The sequence below is a fragment of the Pelobates fuscus genome, chromosome 5, assembly GCF_036172605.1.
Source record: "Pelobates fuscus isolate aPelFus1 chromosome 5, aPelFus1.pri, whole genome shotgun sequence".
NCBI classification, from domain to species: domain Eukaryota; kingdom Metazoa; phylum Chordata; class Amphibia; order Anura; family Pelobatidae; genus Pelobates; species Pelobates fuscus.
This window is the reverse complement of record NC_086321.1, coordinates 27,779,892-27,798,749: the sequence shown is the minus strand read 5'-3', so window position 1 is coordinate 27,798,749 and position 18,858 is coordinate 27,779,892.

Genomic DNA, 18,858 nt, shown 5'->3' with positions numbered 1-18,858 from the left:
CATATTCACTTAGCGTGACTGAATCAGGTAAGATGATCTATTTGATGCACCTTTAAGAAGCAGAGCTTGATTTCCTCTCAAGGTTAAGCATTTGGCCTCTGGTGGCTGTTCAGATGTAATTTAAAAAAAAAAAAACATTTTTTAAAGGTGGAGAGTTACCAGTGCTGATTGCAAAATTTAACACATTTTTCAATACCAAAATTGAATATAAACATTTTTGTCTTCATGTACTTTGCTGTAGGTAATTTAGTCCGTAAAGGTCAACCCCTGCATTCAAACAGTACAGGAAGTTTCAATACGTCATATCATTCCTACAGTCAAGGACGGGGAAGAAGTGAATGGATTTTCTGTAGCAGTTTTAAATGCCTTGATTTTAGAAATATGATTTAACTGTATGTACTGTATGTGTGCATAAATGCAGACATTCTTTTTACATTTTGTTTCCATTTTTAGTAAGCTGTACTGCTAGTAATGCCTCCAGGGTACTTACAATTACTTATTACCAAGGTATTTTAAATTCGTATTAATCGATTTTTGTCACATTTACTGTATGTGAGAAAAATGTATTTATTTTGCTTTTAACTAACATTTCAGACTCTGTGTGAAATATTGAAAGATAACAGACAATGTGCACTGCCTAAGCTTTTTTTCATTTCCAAAATATTTTTATAAATCATAAGTGAAAACTAAAAATTGTGAACATTTGAGTAATTTTATTTTTAAGTTTGTCTGCCAAAACACAAAATTATGTTTTAAGATATATTTATATGATAGCCATGCAATGATTGCTTCAAATAAATGTTGTGTTAATATTTTTTCGAACAAAAAGTATTGAAGGGGTTAATTACAATTCTACTTTTTATAACCGTAGTAAGAAAACACCCACCACCAGCAGATGACTTGGATTTTTTCCCTCCAGACTCTGATACTGTGCAAGACTGTAGCAACACTAGTACAACCTTTAACGTATAAATCCAATCATATTATTTGAAGTGGCCCTATATAGATTGTATAGCCTCTTGCATATATGAGGACAGGAACCAAGGGTTATAGGGAAGACAAATACCCCCACTACCCTGAAAATCTGGTATAGCTTTTATGATCGTATGCATCACTGTTTCAGTAAGGTAAATAAAACAACATGTTAAAATAATTGTTTATCCAATTCTACTAAAGATATTACATACAGGGTTGCCCAAAATTCAGAGTAGTATTTGACAACCCCTCTGTTCCTGTGCATCCAACTTGTCTGGTTACAATTACATGTTTGTTAGTCCACCCAAAAACGTGCTGGGGAATTTGTCAGCGCTATATAAATGATAATAATAATAATAATATCAACAGGTAAGTCAGTGGTGTATCCTGGTTTTGTGCTGCCTTTTCCCGCTGAATCCTCCAAACTGGAAAAGCTGGAACAGTGATTAGCCCCTTCTCCTTCCAGTAACCAGACGACACATAGTTCTGGGAGTACACGCTGGAATACGTTTAATCTGGCCAGATGACCTGCTTTTATACAGTTTCAGATACAGTTGAGCACGCCCATGACACTCCCACAGAAAACAGGATAATCCCTCCTCTATGCCTGGGAGATAATTGAGTCAGGAACTGCACTAAACTCCGTTATCTCCAGGCACAAAAAACACACATTTCACAAACACCCCAAAAGTACCCTACAAATACATTAAAACCCCAGAAAGGTTATATCCCCTGATAGCCCTGATCTCGGTGACCAACATATCCCAAAATCACCCAGATCAGTTCAGGCGACCATGGCGGTGTTCGGGAGTTTCAGTGTCCGAAAATAGTTCCACGAACTCGACGACCAAACACTGCTGCCTGTGTTCATGTGAACAAGATGACTGCCGCTTCGTGGTCGTCCATAGGAAATGCGGCCACTCAGACGAAAACTTAGAACACTGCGGTGGAAATTGCTACAAAGTAGCAATTAGGCTTACGAAGCTCCAGGGTGGTCTCCGGTTCGTGTGACTGTTCGGTTCCCAAACCATATAGTCCAAAAGCACGACCTGAGACTTTTTCAGTGTATATTACACAGCGCCCATAGTCTGTGGGCAGGAGGCTGGCAAGCTAGCTCCTCCAGGAGTTTGTGGCAAACTCACGGGGGCAGGGGAGTTTGTCACAGTGACCAAACCGTGTACACTTGAGCAGCTCAAAGAGAATATCTTTGCAGAAATTCGAGCGCTAGAGCTTCAAACATTAACTAGTGTTATGAACCCTGCAATTGAAAGAGGCCGATTTTGCTAAGCGACAAATGGAGCTCATTTAAACGATGTCATCTTCTGTACCTAGTCAAACAACAAATCTCCATACATTAAGCATTCATTGCATGCAATATCATTAAAATTGGTTCATTAATACAATAGTTATTGACTCATGAATCCCTACTCTTAAATTCGGCCCACCCTGTGTATGCATAGTTGTAACAGGAAGCAAGAAAGGAAACCCAAGAAAATGTGATACAAAAATGTGATACAAAAATGTTTGCACATTCAACAAATGTCAATCCTAACTGCAGTTTCTTATTTTTTAAATGCCAAGATATCTTCATTTTCAAACATAAGGAAAAACATAGAGCCGTGTTCACAGGAAACAACACATATACACCCTTCAGAGTTATTTATTTCCCCCTTTCACACATACAAGTATTGAGTGATTGAAAGAAACATTACTGTACAGCAAGTAAAGGATGTGATTTAAACAATAAATAAAATCCATGACTATTAAGGAAGGCATTTGGTGGACAGATGTGAATACATTTCTTAAAATATTAGCCAGTACTCTATGGAAACATTGTAAACCAATAAACCAATCAGGGTAGTGCAGTAGACATTGCTCACCTAGATTTCAGTAAGGCTTTTGCCACTGGTGCACATAGAAGGCTCGTCAATAAAATACAATCTCTAAAAGGCTTGTTCTCTTAATACACGTAGGTCAAAGTTTGTCAATTTCCCTTATTAAAGTTCATATGTCATATTTTATATATCAGATATCAAATATCAACCTCCAAGAGCCATTTCTCTTCATTCATTCCTGACATCTTTCATCATGTGACAAATCATTCCTCGTTCGATATAAATATATAACTCTACATATATAATAAATAATGTCCATATTCATACCTCACAACATTTCACATGGACAAAGAGGGGCATTTTAATTGTGGGGGAGTGGCCTGGGTGGGGCTGCTCTGAAGAGTCAGGTGAGTTACTAATACGTTCTGAATTACATGATTTTGCTATTTCCTGACAAAAAGTCGTGATTTTATGTCAAGACACGGAGGCGAGTATTGCTTAACCCTTTCTTTACTGTCCACCAACAGCAGCAAAGAATACAACAGTAAGAAAAAATGGTAACCATAGTGATAGGCCACACCCATATCAAGTCCCAGTATAATAGTCAGCACATCCCCACACATTTCCTCTTTCCTTGGAGATGTGACACAATAACCACAAAACAGGAAATGAAACAGTCCAAACCAAATAGAACAGGCGACCCGAAATCCAGCCGGACTCGGATCAGGAACCATAAAGAAACTGGGACCGATCCATCAGTAAAAAGGATTCCAACAGTGAGGGGCCCTTCACAGCACTGTCCATAAGCTTCCAGGCCACTTGGTGAAGCCGAGAGAGAAGTTATGAAGACCCTTGATCAACATCTAATCAACCTGTGAAAACACAAAAGACAGGAGCCGAACGGTTAAATCGGTACTTGAACCAAAGTGCGCATGCCAAGACATAATTTTATAACGAGACAGAAGCAACACAGTGTGCATAACTCAACATAGGCATATCGGATAATCATGTAACATGAACAGGTAATAAACGGTTGAAACTATACAAAACCCAGAGCGCATAATGAATACCTACCAACCCTGGAAAACCTTTAGAATAAACAACCGGGTGGGGTAAATCAGTGAAATAACAATGAAGGTTGGGACAATACTCGCCTCCGTGTCTTTTATAAAATCATGACTTTTCATCATGAAATAACAAAATCATGTAATGTTATGTCAAGACACAGAGGCTCATATTGCAAGTTTAAAGCTCATCAATAACCGGAGAAAGAACGTGAGGCAGAGGTCGAAAGTAAAACTCACGAAAAGTGCATTCGCGGGACCAGTCGGCCAGCCTCATCAGGTCTTCCAGACGTGCACCTGAAGTCAACATGGACGTGGCCAATGCCCCTCGGGCTAAGTGGGCACCGAAGATGGACGTATCCACGCCGGCCAGAGACATCACCCATTTCACCCAGCGAGCCAATGTAGTACTGGACACCGGGGAAAAGGGGCGACGAAGCAAGAGAAAGAGCTGGGGAGACGACGTTGCACGATGTGCGCTCGTCCGAAGTTCATATTCCCGTAAGCAGGCCATCGGACATAGGGCTGGAGTACCAGGGAAGCTCAGATAAGAAACCGATCGAATAGCGGTCTTGGTGCGTCTAGAGATGTTAAGCGTCACCCTGTCCGGAGTAAAAGACCTAGCATCATAGTCCAGGGCAAAAACGTCCGATACCCATTTGCATGAAATGAGACAGAACAGGGAGACCAACTTGGCCGACAGCTGTCGCAGGGAGAGCTCCACATTAGGCAGCCAGGAGGAGAACAGCGCCAAAACGCAGGAAACGTCCCATATAGTCGAGTAACGAAGGTCTAGGGGAGCTTGACAGGCGTGAGCCCCTAAGTAAGCGGCACACGGAGATGGCCGATCTGTACGAATTAATCGTGTGATATGCCCGACCAGCTTTAAACAACGAAGTCAGGAATAGGAGGATCGCAGTCACAGGTGCTGAAACGAGATCCAAGTTCCGAGTCAGGCACCAGCCAGTCCAAGCTCTCCAAGCGGTCCATGCTCGTCTAGTCCCGGGAGCCCATGCGTCAGCCAGGAGGCGTCGAGTTGCGTCCGAAACCCCTTGGATTTCCCAGGGACTCCCGAAATCCTGCACACAAGCAGCAGTAATGACCCATCCGCTAGGAGGGGATGCTGGAGGCCCGATGGGTCCAGGAGGTGATTCAGTAGAGATGGCAGCAGTCTGGGCATGACTACCGCCAGTTCCAGGAGTTGTGGGAACCAGGATTGGGTCCCCCAGAATTGGGTTAGTAGGATCAGGTCGGCCATTTGGCAGCGAACTTGGAGCAGGACCTGAGGGATCATGGCGTAGAGGAGTAAACCGCTCCAGTCTTGTAGGAAGGCGTCCACTGCCTCCGCGGTTGGATCCGGGCACCAGCTGTAGAACCGGGGCAATTGGGTATTGATCCTGGACGCTAAGAGGTCGATGGCAAAAGGACCCCATATAGACGATATAGCGGAGAATACTCCCACATCCAATTTCCAATTAGTGTTGTCAGAGAGATAGCGTGAACTCCAGTCTGCGTGAGTGTTGAGGAGCCCTGGAAGGTATTCTGCCTAGACCACCAGGTTTCTGTCCAAGCAGTAGGCTCAGAAGTCCTTTGCCAAAAGGGCCAGGATTGCAGATTGAGTGCCACCCATGTGGTTGACATAGCGGACCGCTGAGATGTTGCCCATGCGCAGGTGGGTGCATGAGCTGGAAGTCCCGTTCGTAAAACTCCGGATCGCAAAGGAGCGAGTTCTAGAGCATTGATGTGGAGGTGGGGTTCGTCTGCCGACCAGCGACCCCGGTAGTCACCCCATTGCAATGGGCACCCCAGCCGTGGAGACTGGCGTCTGAGTCCACCGTGAACTCTGGTTGGGAGACGTAAATGGCCTTGGAATGGCTTCCAAGCTGAGAGGTTGTGGATCCACCAGGTCAATTCGTCCCGAGTCTCAGAGTCCAGGGAGATCATGTCCGCATAGGACGCCCCGCCACGAAGGTGTGCGATCTTCAGTCACTGAAGGGCACGGTAGTGGAGTAGGGCTGGGAACACCTCTTGGATTGATGCTGCCAGAAGGCCAATGATACGTGCCAGGTGGTGTAGAGATAGCTGGGTGCACTTTAGAGCGCGGCGCAGTTCCTTGTGGATTGTCAGTATCTTGGACATAGGGAGGCTCAGTGACTCCGCTTCTGAATCTACCGTGAAGCCTAGGAACTCCATGTGTTGCAAAGGAGATAGGCCGGATTTTTCACAGTTGAGGAGAAAACCCAGGTGGGAGAGGAGGTCCATCGTCCATTGAAGATGTTTCCGAAGGACTGAACGATCCCGTGCCATGATGAGGATGTCGTCCAAGTAGCCGGACTCCCCGACTGTGCACCAAGGGGCTGACAGCAGTCCGAAGGGGGGGCACGTGAAGCGCTAGGCGTCTCCTTTCCAGAGGAAACGTAACAGGTCCCTGGATGACTCGGCCACTGGGACCGTCAGGTAGGCATCCTTCAAATCCAACTTTGCCATCCAGTCTCCCTGAAGGAGTAAGTATCAGGATGGATGCAGGAGATGGATGCCCTCCATTTTAAAGTGACGATAGCACACCAGGGTGTTTAGGGCACGGAGGTTGATAACTGGGCGCATTTGTCCGCCTTTCTTTTCCACTAGGAAAATGTTGCTGATCACCCCTGTGGAGGACACCGGGGCTTGCTCTATCACCCCTTTTGCGTGGAGGGCCGTTAGTTCCGCGTCTATCAAGGCGCGGTCGGTTGTTGAAAACAAAATAGGGCGATGTAGGGCAACGTGACACGGAGTGTCGACCAGTTCGATGTGAAACCCCGGAACTGTGGTCAGAACCCAGACATCTGAGGTGATGGTTGACCAGGTGTGGAAAAAACAACGGAGTCTGCTCCCTACACACATATTGGAAGACACATGAGGTAGATGTAAGCTTACCGTAAGGGCGTCTGGAACCAGGGTTCCCTCTGAAGCCTCTGGAACATCATGGTCTTCCGCGAGAGGGGAAGAAAGGAGACTGTTGTCTTGTCTCCTGGTAGGGTGTTCTCTGAGTGTAGGAGCCTCGTCCCGATCCACGGGCATGGTAATTGGAACGGCCGGACAGACGACCCCTGAATCTGCCGGCCCTGGTAGAGACCCGCCCCTGAAACACCCTCTTCATGGAGGATTGGGCCTTATCTAGGGCCGTAAATGCACCCACAAAGCGTCCCAAGTCCTTAATAAAGGAGTCCCCAAATAAAAGGCCCTGGCCATCCTTGCCTGCCTCTGTGAGGGCGAGGTTGACTAGTTTGGGTTCAATCTTGAACAGAATGGCTTTACACCTATTATTGGACAGGGAAGTGTTTACGTTGCCCGCAATGCAGATATCCCTCTGCACCCAGCCACGGAGTATCTCCGGGTCAACTTGCCGTTTCTCAGCTCTGGCGATTTCAGCCAGGTCAAACAGTTTGGCCAAAGGGCCAAATATGTCAAGATGTTTATCGATTTAGGTGCTGAATCTAGACCCTTGCGGGGATTCCAACCCATTTTGGAGAGGAATTGGGTCATCTTTGGGTCCACTACAGGGGTCTCACAGACTTTACCAGGTACCAATGGTCTTAGGCATTCCGCCCTAAGTTTATTACGCGCCGTCTTACTGAGGGGCGTCGTACCCAGTTTTCAAGGTACCTTGCCACATGGTCCACCGGGAGCCATTCCGCCGACCTCGGATGATGGAGAGCATCTGGGTCAAATATGGGTTCCCCAGACAAATCCATGAGGGTGGAGCCCGCAGTAGCAAGGGAGTCGCTCCTAGGTTAAAGCTAAAATCTGAGTAGATTTGCGGCCAAAAAGACAGTCAATTCGTCAAGTTAAAGAGCCGAATGTTCTGCAAAAGAGACTAAATCAGTGGGATAAATAGATGAAAGTAATGAATAGGAAACAGGCGAATGCACTGACTGTTCAAAACAGACAAATGAAGCTAAGTGTTAGAAAAAACAAACGAATGGCATGTGTTCGTGAAGAATTTGCCGAACTGGTTAGAATTTTTTCAAGAAAACAGCTAAACAGAAGGGAAAACAGGCGCAAAAGGGCACCAAATAAATCGAGAGAGGGAGAACATGGAGCCAAAGGGTAGTGAGGAAGATATAAGGAGAGCAAGTGAGCATGGATAACACACAGAATAAAACATAGGGAAGGTCTGGAACCCTGGGCTCAAAGGTAACCAACATAATATATAGTATAAAACAAGCATGTTATAAATACACAGAAAAAATCCTTGACAACTAGATAAATTAAAGCAAAAAGGAATTATCAACAGAAGGAGCAATAGAAAGTCAAATAACAATAAATAAATGATATAAATAACCAGAAATCAATAAGAGAATAGTAGTATGTATGAGAGAAAATTTGTCATGTACTTATCTTTGGTCGGAGCAGCAAAGAAAGAGGAAATGTGTGGGGATGTGCTGACTATTATACTGGGACTTGGTGTGGGTGTGGCCTATCACTATGGTTACCATTTTTTCTTACTGTTGTATTCTTTGCTGCTATTGGTGGACAGTAAAGAAAGGGTTAAGCAATATGAGCTTCCGTGTCTTGACATAAAATCAATGTATCTTATTTACATAGACTAGTTTCTAAACACATTTATTGTAGTTTAAAGACACATTACTGGGAGTATTATTGCTGTGCATCCCTGTTATAAACTCAGACACACAGACAACAGGGAGCTCCTAGAGAAGAGTGACATTAGGACAGAAAGGGGTATTTGAGCCCCATAATAGGGACTGTCCTTGCTAAACAGGGACGCTTGGGAGGTATGCATATTCCTTTCTATATTTAAGTATATCACTCTCCATTCCATAATTGCTTCATGTATGGAGTTGCATGTGTGTGATGGGAGTTATATCTGATGGATGCTGCAAACACTTTGAAATGGAAAGAACAAATTGCTTCATTACCTTAAAAGCAACACTCCAAACACCTAAAGCACTTTTGGTTTCTAAAGCGCTTATTGTGTGAAGAACATGTCCTCTATTTTTTTTTTCTTCATTTTACAAAAAGTGCCGTTTTTAACAGAGATTTGTATTTTTTTTAAATAAATGAACCTTGTTACACCGACTCCGGCGGGGCAATCAGACAGCAGGTCCTGTTACTTCCTGGTTTGCTTAGCTCAGGGGAACTGAACTCATGAGGCAGCAATTGCCCAGAGCACCTGCCTTGCAAAGACCTTTCATTGAGCTGCATTGGAGAGTCTGTGATTGGACAGCCACAGAAAATCTGGGAGTGGTTAGGAGGGGAGGGCTTGCGCAGGCTGCAGATAAGAGAACTGCAGCTTTTGCAAGGTGGTTTTAATTATATCCCCAATGAAAAAAATGCATAATTAAAAGTAAACATATTTTCATTGGATGTATTAAACAGATTTGTAAATGTGTTTTAATTGTGCAGCAGAGTATCCATTTAAGTATAATATATATATATTACATATCAGATATGTACCAGAGTGATATGCAGTAGGTTGTAGAGGAGGTGCAAAAAATAATTATTAGATTAAAATTAATTATTAGTAATTGAAATATTTCTATATAATGCTATATAATGACCCAATATAAAATCACTAAGTGATGGATTTGTGCTGTGCAGTTTTACTTCGTTGTTCTAATAATTAATTGTATAATAAAAAAAATAAAGGGATTTATTTGAATGAACTTTTAATGTTGAAACGTTGCAATGACTCATATTTTAATATAAAAATGTTTCTCGACTCTGTGACCCAGGAATCTACGATTTTCCAAAAATCATCGCTGCACATGTTTTGAGAACAGAAACATATTTAAGGCCTAATGATTGTTTAATCTAACTGTTTATAAATCATTCAGTCATGAGTGTACCATTGCTTGGATTAAATTCCTTTAAATTTATGGTCTTAGCCGGAAGATTTCCTGACACAGAACTCACACGTTATGATGCTGTTAAATCAAACTCAGTAAAAGTAGCTCATCCATCGGTATATGTACATAGAATAAAACTCCCAAATGGCAGGACAATAGCAAGAAGGAAACTTGCTAATAGCTGCCAAAGATTTGACTGTGCAAAGCTTATGATACCTCGGAACAGATGCATTTTCTCATATTGAAAACCCATTCTTTTTGGGAAATATTTGATGAAACATTATTCTAAGCAGGCCACACGGAACAGAGGAATGTCATTAAGTGACTGGGATTGGCATATAGAAGTGTCACTAACATAAAAGTTGATCAAAGATCTAAAAGTGTAGCAATCACCGTGGAAACCAGAGGAACGTTACTGCGCGATCCAGTAAGGTTAATATTGCACACTCATGGAATAAATTGGTCCTTCTGCTATATAAACATGAAAAACACTGCATACTAACAATATATGTAGACAGTCAGACAGAGAGAGATAAAACACACAAAATGACACAATTAATATCATACAATTGAAAATCACACTGACACCCATTGCTGTTCTAACCACAGATGTGGGGGTGTATTGATTAAGGAAATACTAAATGCATTTTGTTCTAGTGGTGGCAATCAAACTCATGTAATATTACCCGATGATTAAATGATTATCAACTCAATTATTGTGTCGTGTGTACTGTACTGATTTTTATTAATATCAATTACAGCTAGCCAGATGGTAGGTTGATAAAATAGTTCATGTGTTTATTTCATTGGTTATAGTGACCTCAGATATCATGCTGCAACAGAGATCCATCTATCTATCTATCTGTCTGTCTATCTGTCTGTCTATCTATCTATCTATCTATCTATCTATCTATCATCTATATATGTATAGTGATCATACTAATTACCAATTTTGGATAATGATAAATGATGTGTCTGACAGTTCCACATGCTCTGTTGATAGGGATCCCTAGAGAAGCTATGAGATATGAAATTATACCCATATATACTGTATCCAGTTTATTTGGCATGGAGCAGAATATGAGAGTATACACTGCCAACCTTATTAAAGGATTTAGCCACTAGAGCTTGTACTCGTCTTGCTATTTACTAACACTATATCCAGTGATATACGTGTCTTGGAGAACAATTTCCATGCTAACTATTCATCAGACGATTCCCCATTTTGCAACTGACTCATATTGCCCAGGGAGCTGACAATCAGATGTAGCTATAAAATATTGCATGTGCTATTACAGGTATACTAAACATCAGCCTAAATCCAGAGTATGCAACAGCCTGAGACCAGTTCACGTCAATTATTTAAGATTTCAGTCTACTGTCTCCAGATGCACATAGACAAAAATGGACCAGGATTTAATTATAATATTTACTTTTCAATTTTTACTTTCCAGTTTGGCAGGTCTGGGGTTCACTCACACTCACTTGGAGCATTGCAAGGAAAAGGGTGCTCATTCCCTGTCTCTGAAACAATTGTCCTCATTCCTGATATCTATATATTTAATCTAACATACACAACAAGGGGTTCTATTACCTACATACCAAATTGTGGTGAATTGAAAATCGATTTGCAAGAGTATGCTAAAAAGACTTATAGCTCAATTCATATCAATACAGGACTAGCCCATAGATAGATAGATAAATAGACAGACAGACAGACAGCTTCAGACAAAGTTCAAATCACAGTTTGGACATACAAATAGACAAATGCACTAATTTAGTTTGTTCATAAAAAATGTTTTTTCCTACAGCGACTTATATTAAGCACTTTTACAATTCAAACACGTTAGCCTGAATTTTGTAAAATGGCTTCAAATACGCCACACGTCACCATTTGTTAAATAGACCTACTTAGAGTTTTGGACGCACAAGTCTATTTTTGCACATCACTTTGTCATGCAAAGGGTTAACATAAATTGGCAGGGCCAGCTCATGCTGATGTGGCAGTAACTGTTGATCCTATTTGCAATCTCCCAAGTAACTTCAACAGATGTTGCAGTTAGCATGTCATATTTTTTTTCAAAAAAACAAAGAAAGTCATTATAAAAATATCTTTCAATGATATCGCTGAATTGTGTGTAAATACATTTCCGAACTTTCGTTTTTAATTTGTGAAAGACTACTATAGTAAGTCTAGACGGTCGATAAAAAAAAAAAATGTTAACTAATTAGTAAGGAACTTTGCAGTATTCTTTAAGGAGGGTATGGGATATGGGATGTGTTTTATATATATATATATATATATATATATATATATATATATATATATATATATATATATATATTCTTTTAGTGTGAATTTATGTTTTAAAGTGTCCATGTTACTGCCTTGCTGGGATGGAGCTTGTGGGATATGTTTGTGTGTTGGAGGATTGTAAATGGATAAGAAATAAAATCCAGATCTAAGTGTTTCAGTTAATTAATTCATTAATTTAGATACATTTTTAATTGTATCTTGCACAGAAAACACAAGTATTACCAATATTTATGTATTGGGCTGTGAATAAATGAAATGCAGCATTTACTGTGAACGAATGAGCCTTGGCTTAAATTGTCTGTCAAGGTCTACACATGGAGGGTAAGTTGACAGCAAATATTAATCGTGGAGTACATCTTGATCATTGGACTGTGTACATTACCTGGACCACTGGTGAATTAAAACAGAAGTGTAACTTAAGTCTCGCTCAGGAAACACTGCTGTTATTTCAAAACTTGCGATTGTTCATTCATAATTATATTTTAAACATGTTAGGACGATCAAAACCACTCCACGAATGGATCAGTGTCCGCTCAAGATCATACGAATACATTTACCACCGCTAAGAAAAATACAATACTGGCGCAAGAGTGAGGGGCCCGCTAATGACAAGTTCCGAAGTGTAAAAAGCTAAACATACAAATAAAACTTTGACACAACAGAGCATTCATCATTCAAAATAACATTGGTGGTATTAAGGTATTTGTTAAAGGGGTCCAAACAAGTATTGCATGAGAAAGGAAAAACAAAATGCTGGAAAGGAATCTCTTGGAAAAAAAGTTGAAAATAAATGGACAAATTTAAAAGAGAAGACTCTGAAGAAAATTTGTATGTTTGCTTTATGTTTTTATTAGGTTTTATAGTCCCTGAGAAAGTCCCAAAATTGGAAAGAAACATGTTGGACTGATATATTTGTTTTTTGTTTTATACAGTTATAAATTGTACTTGGTGCCAATAAAACTATTTTACAATATCGCTGTTTCATGCTGAAGTCCCTGCAAATGTGAAGAGGATGCAGCTCGAGGTCCATCAAATGTTGTGGACGGTTCTTCTTTTAGTTATTAGGAAATATTAGTTATTAGGAAAATGAAAACCATATTAAGTAATCAGACGTGTCTACACTATAAAAATGGCGATTCTTTGAAAAGTCTTGTGCTTGTGCTTAAGTTTAACATTTGAACTACTTTATAAACGTACGACAATGGAAGTCACGATTCCTAATAGACTTGTTCAGAATTAAGTTGTTTACAATGACGCCGTTTCTAAGAAATCTTTTATTCCTTAACCGGTGTCAATATAGTTATATTTATAAATTCACGTCTACAAATTGTTGAAGAAAATGTGGAGAGAGAGCAATCTTACAATTCATGTATTTTTAGACGACAATAGTAATATTCAGTTTGCTGAGAACACTCCTGGGTTTTGACCTAAGCCTAGACCCATTTGTGACAATATTAAGTGGAAAACCTTCTCAATAAATAGACTTAGTAGGAGCTCACTTAGACTGACTAATAAAATCTACACAGCTGCTGGAATTTGCATGACTAAGAAATGAACAAAGCTCGATACCATATATTAAATCTGTATACAACAAAACATTGCAAATCTACACAATGGAAGAACTAACAGCTAGTCTGGATGACTCATTAGAAATACCCAACATATGAAGACCACAGCCATTATATAACGCACATACATAATATCAAGAAATGTGCAAACATAAACCAGGGTAATCCTTATTCTATCCCTAGAAATTAATGTAAGGGGGCTTGAAATGGAAGGACCATTTTCATTTCTGTCAGACAGAAAGCAAGTTTTATTAAAACAATGTTTCTTTACGTATTTAAAAAAAAAAAAAAACCAACAAGAAGGGGAAGAGGGGATCAATGTTAAAGGGACACTATAGTCACCAAAACAACTTTAGCTTAATTAAGCAGTTTTGGTGTATAGAACATGCCCCTGCAGCCTTACTCCTGAATCCTTTGCCATTTAGGAGTTAAATCACTTTGTTTATGAACCCTAGTCACACCTCCCTGCATGTGACTTGCACAGCCTTCAATAAACACTTCCTGTAAAGAGTCATTTAAAGTTTATCCTTCCTTTATTGCAAGTTCTGCTTAATTTAGATTTTCTTATCCCCTGCTATGTTAATAGCTTGCTAGACCCTGCAAGAGCCTCCTGTATGTGATTAAAGTTCAATTTACAGAGAAAGAGATACAATTGTTTAACGTAAATTACATCTGATTAAAAGTGAAACCAGTTTTTTTTTTTTCATACAGGCTCTGTCAATCATAGGTAGCAAGGGGAGGTGTGGCAATGGCTGCATAAACAGAAACAACGGGATTTAACTCCTAAAAATAAGTGAATTGAGCAGTAAAACCTGAGGGGCATGATCTATACACTAAAACTGATGTATTAAGCTAAAGTTGTTAAGGTGACTATAGTGTTCCTTTAGTCAGTGTGGAACATGGATTATTTGTAATATGATATTTCAATTTCCAAACCCCCGGATTAGCACATAGTTTAATGTAACTGTTACTGTATACGAGCATTCTGCCACATATAGATTTTTTTACATTCTGTTGTAAATTTCATTCAGATCAAACACCATCAGGTTCTTTACTATTAATCATAAGCAAGATAGTAGCCTATATTTATTTATCTCCTTCGTCACACCTACCACACATGGAAAAAAACGCTCTCTCAATTTCTACTGATACATGATAATACTTATATAATTGTACTTATAATGAAAAAATCTTGCAACCGCGGTATGTACGCCAGTGCATGCAGATGTACACACACTTAAAGGACCACTACAGACACCCAGATCCCATCAGCTCAATGAAGTGGTCTGGGTGTCAGGTCCCTCTAGTTTTAACCCTGCAGCTGAAAACATAGCAGTTTCAGAAAAACTGCTATGTTTCACTGAGGGTTAATCCAGCCTATAGTGGCTGTCTCACTGACAGCCGCTAGAGGAGCTTCCGCGATTGAGTAATGCTTTCCTATGGGCGGTTTGAATGCGTACGCGGCTCTTGCCGCGCATGCGCATTCGGAGCTGAGAGGCGGAGGGATCCCCAGTGCCAAGGGAGTCCGGCACTGTAGAAGGGCAAGTGCTGAAGACACACACACTCTCACGAACAGACGCATACACACTAGCTAACAGACACACACATTTACTGACAGAGACACACTCAGCGACAGACATACGTAAACACTCACTTACAAAACATACACTCTCACTGACAAACACACACTCACTAACAGACATCAAACAGACTCACTAACACACACACAAACACACTCAGTAACAGACACACACAGTAACACACTCACTGACACTCACTAGCAGACACACACTCAACAGACACACTCACTGACACTCACTAGCAGACACACACACTCTAACACTCACACTAACACTCACACTAACACACACACTAACACTCGCACTAACATTTACACTAACACACACACTAACACACTCACACTAACACTCACACTCACACTCACGCTAACACATGTTTTTTTTTAATTTAATTTCCCAGCCTCCTTACCTTTTGGAGTGCTGAGGAGATTCCCTGGGGTTCAGTGGTGCTGCTGGGCTGCTGGGTGGCCGTTCACTGTGCGTGCAGGCTGGCACACGTGCCAGGGAGCACTCTCCCCTGAGTTCTTCTTCAGGGATGCCGGCGCCGGAAGATGACGTCATCTTCCGGCTCCGGTATCAGTTCACGGCGCGCGAGGGAGCTGAAGAGGAAGCACTCAGGGGAGAGTGCTCCCTCGCGCGCCCGCAGGACCGGCCGTGGGGTGACAGCAGGGCCAGCCTCGGAGGGCCCTGTGGTGGCCGGCTCCTGGGCCCCCCAGGAGAAGAGGCTGGCCACAGTGGGTACATACCGGGTCGCAGGGGCGGCCGGGCCCCCTTGTGGGACGGGCCTGGTCGCAGCCGCGACCCCCGCGACCCTGGTATGTACGCCACTGGTTCCAGCTGCAACCCGGGAGTACAACTCCCACTATTCCTAGGCAAAACCAGACCATATATATCACAGTGCTGCCCTAATAATATTGGCCCACATTGCAGTGTACCTGTCACACTGCATTATGTTTTTTTGTTTTTTTTTAAACATAGAATGTGACGGCAGATAAGAACCATTCGGCCTATCTAGTCTGCCCAGTTTTCTAAATGCTTTCATTAGTCCCTGACCTTATCTTATAGTTAGGATAGCCTTATGCCTATCCCACGCATGCTTAAACTCCTTTACTGTGTTAACCTCTACCACTTCAGCTGGAAGGCTATTCCATGCATCCACTCCCCTCTCAGTAAAATAATACCTCCTGAAATTATTTTTAAACCTTTGCCCCTCTAATTTAAGACTATGTCCTCTTGTTATGGTAGTTTTCCTTCTTTTAAATATAGTCTCATCCTTTACTGTGTGAACTGTATGACATTTAAATATATGTGAAATAACATTATATTTGCATATATAATGGCCATATGTATATTATAGGAAAATAATGCCATTAGGGATCTTGGAGACAAAACAACTACAAGATAGAATCGAGTTTATAAATATCTCCAGAGCATTGAGATGGCAAGAATGTCCCATAATACACATGTTGTGTATCTTTTATATGTCATATTATTAGGTTAGGGTTAGTTTAAGGTATTACTGTAAGGTAGTGTTAGCGTAGTGTAAGGGTTAATGTGTGCAGTGTGTTAAGATAAGGTAGGCGCTAATGTGTAGTGTAGGAATTAAAGGTTAGTGTAGTGTAAGGATTAATGTGTAATGCAAGAGTTAAAGGATCACTATAGGGTCAGGAACAATAACATGTATTCCTGACCCTATTGTGTTAAAACCACCATCTAGCCCCCCTGGGCCCCTCATGCCTCCATAAATATAGCAAAATCTTACTGTATTCAAGCCTGAAGCTGTAACTCTGCATGCTGTTTGCCTCAGAAAAACAAGCAGTCTGCATGTAGAGGGAGAAGATACTGATATGCTGTGATGCATTTTAGGCAGCCATGACCCAGGAAGGATCTCTAGCAGCCATTTGAGGAGTGGCCAGTGAAGTTATCACTAGGCTGTAATGTAAACACTGCATTTTCTCTGAAAAGACAGTGTTTATAGCAAAAAAGCCTGAAGGTAATGATTCTACTCACCAGAACAAATTCAATAAGCTGTAGTTGTTCTGGTGACTATAGTGTCCCTTTAATGTTTAGTATTAGTGTAGTGTAGATGGCTAATTTAGGAAGTGTGTTAGGATAATTGAAGGATTAGTGTGTAGTGTAGTGTGTTGGTAGTGAATGGATTAAGTGGAGGTCTTTACTGTAATAAGCAAGACTGGGACATACATCTTCCAGTTCTGCCTGAGATTAGTGGGAAGTTGAGGATGGCCGCTATTACAGATGCTGTCATTAAAATGGCAGCATGTAGGAAACTGCATAGAGGTGAAATAGGTAAACGGATGGATGGATAGATTGTAAGTTCTCAAGGTAATAGGGCTCTAAACTCCTCCTGTATTTGTATGTTAAATTTTGTATTATCTCAGATGTGTTGTACCTTTATCTTTTTACTTGTGCCAATTGTGACCATGTACAGCGCTGTGGAATGAGTTGGCGCTTGCTAAATAAAATACAATGATAATATATGGATGGACAGATAGATATTTATTTTAGTGTTTAATATTTAATGTTTGATTGTATTTTATTCAGACTTCTCTGTTGGGCAGAGTTCCAGTAATCTGTACGGCTGATACCCAGGGCTCGTTGTATTCACCTCTCTCGCCGTCTAACCATATGCAAATCTATTGGCAGCATTAGCTAAAACAACTGTCCCTTGGAGGCATTATAATAAACAGCCTCTTAATGAGTGTAATTACACCACTGCCAATAGACTATTTAACAAATAAAGAGAGCACTTGTTTGGCATATATTTACACTATTATTTTTAATTAGAGCCCCACAAGAATATAATTACTTCATTTGAAAATGTTGCCTGCATGCTCTGAATTAAAATTTTCCATTGAATATCAAAATTCTACTTAATTATAATAATTACTCTGGCACCGTGTGTATCTGAGCGGCATATTATCCAGTTTTAAAACATGTGACTTATAAGAAAGATATCACTGAACAAAAATTGTCTGCAATATGCAAATTGTGAATATTGCACAGAGTTTATGGCTGCTGTGAGCTGGCTAAACCGAGTGTAATAATTCAGAAACATAAGCCTTAAAAAATACATTTAAAGGGACATATCAAAATTTAAAGGGACATATCAAGTACTACGCAACTAGACCCACAGGCTGTAGATAATAGTTTCTTTGAAAACACATTGCTATCATGCAACAAAAAGTTTGTATAACGTATCTAGTTTTTTAAAAAATTTAATTTACAGTAATTTTTTAAAAAAAAAGTTCAGTTTGATGCGTTAAAATAATTCAGTAATAAATAAATCTCCACTTTTTATAAAGCACGTCCACTGAGAGTATACAATAAATACTACAGCATATTCTAGTGGTTATAGTGCTACAACGTTGTTTCTGAAAATGTAAATTTTCAATTCTCATCATTTTTGAGATTATTTTTTGTTTTTGTCTCAGATGCCCAAGCTCCGCCTCCCTTTCCACTGACCTTACAACAGGAAGCATAATTATCTTTAAAATATTTGTATGGCACACACAATCAGATCAGGCAGTCTAAGTCAGTCTTCTTCATTTGAGCTATACTAGACGTCCCCATAACATGTATATGGGAAGGTGGAGGAGCCTTGACATGAGAGGCTAGGATTTAAAATTCAGGAAATAAGCATGAAACATCC